Below are 9,459 nucleotides of genomic sequence, written 5' to 3'. Positions count from 1 at the left end.
TGTGAGACACCATGTGAAGTTGTTCCTACTTCATCAGAAGTAGTGACTAAACCTCAAATGGGAACAACAGGGACTGAGTCTCCACATTCTTTGTTTCAGGAAATCATCAGGTGTTAGGACCAGTAACCTTCTTATGGACTCTGCACCTATTGATTGGTAATAGATCTTCTTGCCAAAATACTGTGGAAAGGGGTTAGGATCAATGATCAGGAATGGACTTCTAGTTTTAATAATGCTAGATTGAGTCATTTGGATGAATTAGGTGTGTTCAATATAATTAAAAAGCTGAATGGTGTGTTAAAAAAACTGAAAACTATCGTAGAGTTAATAAGATAGTGAGAAATTACTAGGTCATGATCGGGGGGAGTATGGAAGTCTAGAAAGGAGAGCCCAGCATAGGAAGAATCAATATTGTGAAAATGGCCATACTGCCCGAGGTAATTTATAGATTCAATGCCATCACCATCAAGCTACCAATGACTTTCTTCACAGAATTGGAAAAAACTACTTTAAAGTTCATATGGAACCAAAAAAGAGCCCGCATTGCCAAGACAATCCTAAGCCAAAAGAACAAAGCTGGAGGCATCATGCTGCCTGACTTCAAACTATACTACAAGGCTACAGTAACCAAAACAGCATGGTACTGGTACCAAAACAGAGATATAGACCAACAGAACAGAATAGAGCCCTCAGAAATAACACCACACATCTACAACTATCTGATCTTTGACAAACCTGACAAAAACAAGCAATGGGGAAAGGATTCCCTATTTAATAAATGGTGCTGGGAAAACTGGCTAGCCATATGTAGAAAGGTGAAACTGGATCCCTTCCTTAATACCTTATATAAAAATTAATTCAAGATAGATTAGAGACTTAAATGTTAGACCTAAAACCATAAATCCCTAGAAGAAAACCTAGGCAATACCATTCAGGGCATAGGCATGGGCAGGGACTTCATGATTAAAACACCAAAAGCAATAGAAACAAAAGCCAAAATTGGCAAATGGGATCTAATTAAACTGAAGAGCTTCTGCACAGCAAAAGAAACTACCATCAGAGTGAACAGGTGACCTACAGAATGGGAGAAAATTTTTACAATCTACCCATCTGACAAAGGGCTAATATCCAGAACCTACAAAGAACTCAAACAAATTTACAAGAAAAAACCCCATCAAAAAGTGGGCAAGGGATATGAACAGATACTTCTCAAAAGAAAACATTTATACAACCAACAGACACATGAAAAAATGCTCATCATCACTGGCCATCAGAGAAATGCAAATCAAAACCACAATGAGATACCATCTCACACCAGTTAGAATGGCGATCATTAAAAAGTCAGGAAACAACAGGTGCTGGAGAGGATGTGGAGAAATAGGAATGCTTTTACACTGTTGGTGGGACTGTAAACTAGTTAAACCATTGTAGAAGACTGTGTGTTGATTCCTCAAGGATCTAGAACTAGAAATACCATTTGACCCAGTTATCCCATTACTGGGTATATAACTAAAGGATTATAAATCATGCTGCTATAAAGACACATGCACATGTATGTTTATTGTGGCACTATTCACAATAGCAAAGACTTGGAATCAATCCAAATGTCCATCAATGATAGACCAGATTAAGAAAATGTGGCACATATACACCATGGGATACTATGCAGCCATAAAAAGGATGAATTCATGTCCTTTGTAGGGACATGGATGAAGCTGGAAACCATCATTCTGAGCAAACTATCGCAAGGACAGAAAACCAAACACCGAATGTTCTCACTCATAGATGGGAATTGAACAATGAGAACACTTGGACACAGGGTGGGGAACATCATACACCGGGGTCTGTTGTGGGGTGGGGGGAAGGGGGAGGGGTAGCATTAGGAGATATACCTAATGTAAATGTCGAGTTAATGGGTGCATCACACCAACATGGCACGTGTATACACATGTAGCAAACCCGCACATTGTGCACATGTACCCTAGAACTTAAAGTATAATAAAAAAACATAAAAAATAAAAGAAAGGAGAGCCCAGCATTTGGGACCATTTTTGTCCTAGAGCTGGTTGCTGATCTGGAAGTGGTTAAACTGTATACTTGATAGGCTAGTTGGGCTAGAAGGTCTAACGTCAGAGTTCAGAGCTCACCAAGGTGAGAGCCCTGAAAAACTATGACTTGCAATAGACTAGGGAACTCTAGGGGTGAACCAGAAGTCAGTTAGCCTTCACAAGGACTGCAACCTAACTTTCTGTTGTTTGTGTGGCCCAGAAAAATCTCAAACTGCAAAACTGGATTAAGATGATTCAGATTGTTGTTCACCGTGGCTTCTAGCAGAAACAAAAATATTATCTGGTACTCATTGTTTCTATAAAAATGTTTTAGAAACTACTTTGAATATGCTATCAAAGACAACCTGAATCAGTAGGAAGCAAGATCCTGTGAGGAAGAATGAAAAGAAAGACAGACAATAGGAAAAGACCCATGTGGAATCAAGATAATTAGAATTATGTTTTTTTCTTTTTCTTTTTTTCTTTTTTCTTTTTAAACTGAGACTATATTCAAGGAGAGAAAAGCAAAGTTTGATTTTTTTTTTCTTTTTTTCTGAGATGGAATGTCTCTGTTGTCCAGGCTGGAGTACAGTGGCGCCATCTCAGCTCTCTGCAGCCTCCGCCTCCCAGGTTCAAGTGATTCTCCTGCCTCAACTTCCCCAGTAGCTGGGATTACAGGCACACGATACCACACCTGGCTAATTTTTGTCTTTTTAGTAGAGACAGAGTTTCACAATACTGGCCAGGCTGGTCTCAAACTCCTGACCTCAGGTGATCCGCTGACCTCAGTCTCCCAAAGTGCTGGGATTACAGGAGTGAGCCACTGTGCCTGGCTGAAAAATTTGACAAGGAACTGGAAACTATAAAATATGGTATAGCAGATTTCAAAAAGAGCCAAATAAAAATTCTAGAAGTGAAAATGCCAGTAAACAAAATTAATAGAAAAATAGATGGGTTAGATGGGTTTAACAACAGATCACACACTGCTGAGGAAAGAACTACTGAATGAAATATAGATCAGAAGTTTAGAATGCAGGATGATAATAAAAGTCCTTGGCTCTCTCTATATATAGATAGATAGATGTAGATGTAGATATAGATATATATATATAGATATACTCTCTCTATATGTGTATATATTTATACATGTACACGCACACATACACACACACATATATATAAGGTTGCACTCACAGTATTAAGGATGCAATTTGCAGCATGAATGAGTCTACCAAAACCAGTGGGGGTATCTACCTAGAAAGGCAGTGAGGCGATGTTGTAAATATTTGTAAAGAAAGTGATTTTATATGTGTTAACTTTCTTTGACTTCTCATATGATTCTCAGTTACACAGGAACACTTAAATAGTAGATGATTTAATATACAGATACTTCAATAAGATATGAATAGTGGACTCTTAAAAAAATGTTTAGTAGATTCCAGAAGGGATATAAGTACATGACTTTTTGAGATGTTCTTATATGTAACTTCCTCTTGTGATTGTAAGTGTAAAGTAAGTTGAATTCAAATTGTTATTTTTAATTTGACTCTGAAGTGAATAATTGTTGCAATTATTGTTCTATTTGTTGATCTAAAATCTATTATATACTGACTTCATACTGGGTATATAGTAACCAATTTTAGTTTTGCAAATTTAAAGTTTTAATTATATTAACAATTAAAGTTCAACTTATTTTTAATTAGCACTATTGAGTTTTCTGAACATGGCTTCTTAAATCTTAGATTAGATTTCTACTGGTCAAATCTGCAAACATTTAATTTGGAGGATTAGACTGCATTTTATGACCCTTTTTGTGTGACTTCTTTCTCTGGTCTGTGGGAGATCTATCTAAGGGATGCTTAGTTACAGAATTGGTTTCCTTTTTTCTGAGTCACTCCTATGGTGTTACGGGGATCACCTATTCATTTACTTTGCTCAGACACTGTCTGGTTTTCCCAAAGTGTCATTCTTAACCACCCTCCTGCCTGACTACTTGAGTCCTTACTTGGGTTTACAGACTGCAATCTGACTTGAGACAATTTGTTTCTAGCAGTACCTTGCTGTCTTTTTCCCTGGCTACATAGCCAGTTCACTACTCTTTTAGTTTTTCTGTCTCAGCACCACTAGGGGGAGATCATTTTAAGCAAACCACACCAATTTGCAAACACTGTGGGCTAATATTTTAAAAAACTAACCAGTGGGTTTTTTTTTTTGGTATATTTTAGCAAAATTAATAGACTTATAAAAGTAGTTTTATGTTTACAGAAAAATTGAGGAAGAAGTACAGGGAGTTCCCACTTACATTCCCTCTTCCTTTCCCCTACAGTTAATTCTATTAACATCTTGCGTTAATGTGGCACATTTGTTACAATTGGTGCTACAATTGTACATTAAGATACATTAAATATATGATCCAATAAAATACATTCTTAACTAAAGTCTATAGTTTACATTAGCGTTCACTCTTTGCATTGTGTATTTTATGGATTTTGATAAATGCATAATGGCATGTATCCACTATTATGGTGTCATATGGAATAGTTTCATTACCCTAAAAAAATCTTCTGTCTTCCACCTATTCATCCTCCCTTCCCCCTTAACCTCTGGCAACTACTGATCATTTTGTTATCCCCATATTTTTGTCTTTTCCAAAAAGATAATGTAACTGGAACCATACAGTGTAGAGACAGGGTTTCACCATACTGGGCAGGTTGGTCTTTTTTGAGACAGGGCCTCACCCTGTCACTCAGGCTGGAGTGGTGCAGTGGTGTGATCATGGCTCAACCTCCTAGGCTCAAGTGATTCTCCCACCTCACCCTCCTGAGTAGCTAAGACTACAGACACCACCATGCCGGCTAATTTTTATTTTTATTTTTGTAGTAATGAGGTCTCCCTATTTTGCCCAGGGTAGTCTCGAACTCCTGTGCTCAAGCAATCCTCCTGCCTTGGCCTCTCAAAGTGTTGATATTATGGTAATGAGCCACCACACCCAGCCAGTATGTAGCTTTTTAAGATTGGCTTCTTTCAGTTATCAATAATGCTTTTAAGGGTCCTTCATAGCTTGTTGTGGTTTGACAGTTTATTTTTATCACTGAATAATATTTCATTCTCTGGATATATCACAGTTTTTTCGTTCATTAAGCTGTTGAAGGACTTCTTGATTGCTTCTAAGTTTTGGCAATTATGAATTATAGATTTTGAATTATGTAGATTCTTGTGTGAACATAAATTTTGAACTATTGGGGTAAATTCCAAGGATTGTATGGTTAAGAGTTTGTTAGGTTTTGTAAGAAACTGCCAAATTGTCTTCCGAGGCAGCTGTATCATTTTGCATTCCCATTAGCAATGAATGAGAATTCATGTTGTTTCACATCTTTGACAGCTTTGGTATTATAAAGTATTACGGGGTTTAGCTGTTTTAATAGATGTGTAATGATATCTCAGTGTTTTTGAATTTGTAATTTCATGTTGATATTTGATATTGAGCATTTTTCATATGTTTATTTAAGAGTTGTGTAGTTTCTTTGGTGAGATGTCTTCAGATCTTTGCCAATTTTTAAATTGGGCTGTTTTAGCCTGCATCTCCAAGACAATCCTTAGCCAAAAGAACAAAGCTGGAGGCATCACGCTACGTGACTTCAAACTATACTACAAGGCTACAGTAACCAAAACAGCATGGTACTGGTACCAAAACAGAGATATAGACCAATGGAACAGAACAGAGTCCTCAGAAATAATACCACACATCTACGGCCATCTGATCTTTGACAAACCTGAGAGAAACAAGAAATGGGGAAAGGATTCCCTATTTAATAAATGGTGCTGGGAAAATTGGCTAGCCATAAGTAGAAAGCTGAAACTGGATCCTTTCCTTACTCCTTATACGAAAATTAATTCAAGATGGATTAGAGACTTAAATGTTAGACCTAATACCATAAAAACCCTAGAGGAAAACCTAGGTAGTACCATTCAGGACATAGGTATGGGCAAAGACTTCATGTCTAAAACACCAAAAGCAACGGCAGCAAAAGCCAAAATTGACAAATGGGATCTCATTAAACTAAAGAGCTTCTGCACAGCAAAGGAAACTACCATCAGAGTGAACAGGCAACCTACAGAATGGGAGGAAATTTTTGCAATCTACTCATCTGACAAAGGGCTAATATCCAGAACCTACAAAGAACTCAAACAAATTTACAAGAAAAAAACAAACAACCCCATCAAGAAGTGGGCAAAGAATATGAACAGACATTTCTCAAAAGAAGACAATCATACAGCCAACAGACACATGAAAAAATGCTCATCATCACTGGCCATCAGAGAAATGCAAATCAAAACCACAATGAGATACCATCTCACACCAGTTAGAATGGCAATCATTAAAAAGTCAGGAAACAACAGGTGCTGGAGAGGATGTGGAGAAATGGGAACACTTTTACACTGTTGGTGGGACTGTAAACTAGTTCAACAATTGGGGAAGTCAGTGTGGCGATTCCTCAAGGATCTAGAACTAGAAATACCATTTGACCCAGTCATCCCATTACTGGGTATATACTCAAAGCATTATAAATCATGCTGCTATAAAGACACAAGCACACGTATGTTTATTGTGGCACTATTCACAATAGCAAAGACTTGGAACCAACCCAAATGTCCATCAATGATAGACTGGATTAAGAAAATGTGGCACATATACACCATGGAATACTGTGCAACCATAAAAAAGGATGAGTTCATGGGGACATGGATGAAGCTGGAAACCATCATTCTGAGCAAACTGTCACAAGGACAAAAAACCCAAACACTACATGTTCTCACTCACCGGTGGGAATTGAACAATGAGGACACTTGGACACAGGGTGGGGAACATCACACATCAGGGCCTGTTGTGGGGTGGGGGGAGAGGGGAGGGATAGCATTAGGAGATATACCTGATGTAAATGACGAGTTAATGGGTGTAGCACACCAACGTGGCACATGTATACATATGTAACAAAACTGCACGTTGTATACATGTACCCTAGAACTTAAAGTATATATATATATAAAAGAAATATGGCTAGCTCAAAGTGAGATGTAAATGATAATATATATTGGATTTCAAAGATTTAGTAACAAAAACGAAGTAAAATAGATCATTAATTTAAAAATATTGAGTACATGTTAGAATGAATATTTTGGATTTATTATATTAATATATTATTAAAGTTAATTTTGTCTACTTCTGCCCAGGCATGGTGACTCACACCTGTAATCCCTGCACTTTGGGAGGCTGAGGTGGGTGGATCATCTGAAGTCAGGAGTTTGAGACCAGCCCGACCAACATGGTGAGACCCCAACTCTACTAAAAATACAAAAATTAGCTGGGTGTGGTGGCACACGCCTGTAATCCCAGCAACTTGGGAGGCTGAGGCATGAGAGAGTCACTTGAACTTGGGAGGCGGAGGTCACAGTGAGCCAGATTGCGCCATTGTACTCCAGCCCGAGTGACAGAGTGAGACTCTGTCTCAAAAAAAATAAATAAAAATATTTTTTCTACTTCTTTTTATCTATTTCACGTGGCAACTAGAAAATTTACAGACACATATGTGGTTCACATTATATTTCTTTTGGATAGCACTTCTCTAGACTTTGGTATCCATTACCTTGTCAAAGTTTTTCTGGCCAAAAGAGAGTAAATTAGAATTTAATTTTCCTAAAATATATTGTGTGTCCCTTGTAAAATGCCCTCAGTATATACTACATGAGGTAGATACTTTATGGTCTAAGCAGAATTTGTCACCCAGAACAAGGCAGGTATTATTACAAACTTGGTGTCTTCTCATAAAGACATAAATAGGATTATTGAAAAAAACAAAACAAAACAAAACAAACCCCAAAATGCAGAGGAAAGAAGGGCAAGTAGAATGTTTAAAATTGGGTAAAGGTGGGGGAGGCAGAGATGTGTTTATTATGAAGCTAGTGAAGTTTAAGTTTAAACTTCAGGGACCTTCACTTATACTGGTCTCTTCCAAGATCCTAAGATGATACTAGCATGGGTTCCCAGGATCCTATGTTTTGTAGCTTTTGAAAAAGTAACATATTTTAACCACAACAAGTTATGACTTCTCCTTCTACTCTGACTTTCCTTTTATCATACTTCATCTTGTGTCAAATGGCATTGGTGTAGTTACAGGTATTTTTGTGATCCACCTATGAAAGGTTAAATTGAGAACACATTTAGTTTGGGTTTAGTGGGGTATATTTATGTAGCTTGTAAATAGTTGTTTCTGGTCATTTTATTTTAAAAATAGCTTCCAGAAATACTCCTATTTCACTCATCCCCCAAAGTTCCAATGTGCCGAGTACAGGTATGGGGACACAGAGTGGAAGGCCAGAGTTGGTATCATAATGTGTCTTGTGATGTTTGGTGGCAGAAGTATGTGGTTATGTGGTGAATGGAAGAGAAAAAGTCTATAATGTTTGAAGCCCAGAAACTAGTCTGTGGGAAATTCTCCTAGTTACCAGACAGTAAAATTGGAAGCAGAATTTTCATCTTTCATTGATGCCTTATGTAACAGGAAGTTCTCTTCTGTCAGGAATATATTTGATGTTAAAGCACATAGAATTATACATTTACTATAAATTTTTTTGTTAAGAATGGAATGAAACTGGTTTTATGCGAATTACTGTGTTTGTGAGGGTATATACCTGTAGATGTACAACAAGCAATGAGAGTATGTGTGAGTTACATACACACATGAAACCATGTGGTTTTCAGTATATGTAACTACAAAGAGGATAAAAATAAATGTGTGTAATATTGTTCAAAGGTTTTTTCAAAGTTTGATCTGAAGATCCTTGAAAGTCTCTGAGATCCTTTTGATGGTCATCAAGGTAAAGTACTTTTATAATATCAAGATTTTATTTTCCTGTTTCATTCTTATTCTCTCGAATTACAGTATAAATTTTCAGCACAACATATATGATATTGTGACAGATACAGTGAATGGAGAAGCAGGCACAAAAATCTTTATCTTTTATTAAATCAGACATGAAAGACATTTTAAGAATAAACCCACTATTCTCACAAAATCTTGTTCATTAAACTAAGTATCTCACCTTCTCATCAAAGTAAAAAAGGAGTTATTTTTCATCAAAAGTATGTTATTTGTATTAATACATAATTTATGTATTTTGATATTTTAAAATGATTCATAACTAAATATTTTAAATTTCTACCACCAAAATGATTTTTAGTGATTAGTCACCTGATGATTCCGTTAGGTCCTTATTTAATCCTATTAATATTTGAAACTACCTGAACTACCTGAGTTGTAAAAGGCCATTTTCATTTTTAACAACAGTATCAATATTTCAGATTCTTAATTTGTTTTGTGTTCTGGAGGTTTTTAAGACAGAAAAATTTTCC

The sequence above is a fragment of the Macaca nemestrina genome, chromosome 3 (assembly GCF_043159975.1).
Source record: "Macaca nemestrina isolate mMacNem1 chromosome 3, mMacNem.hap1, whole genome shotgun sequence".
Taxonomy (NCBI): domain Eukaryota; kingdom Metazoa; phylum Chordata; class Mammalia; order Primates; family Cercopithecidae; genus Macaca; species Macaca nemestrina.
Note: the sequence above shows the minus strand (reverse complement) of the source record.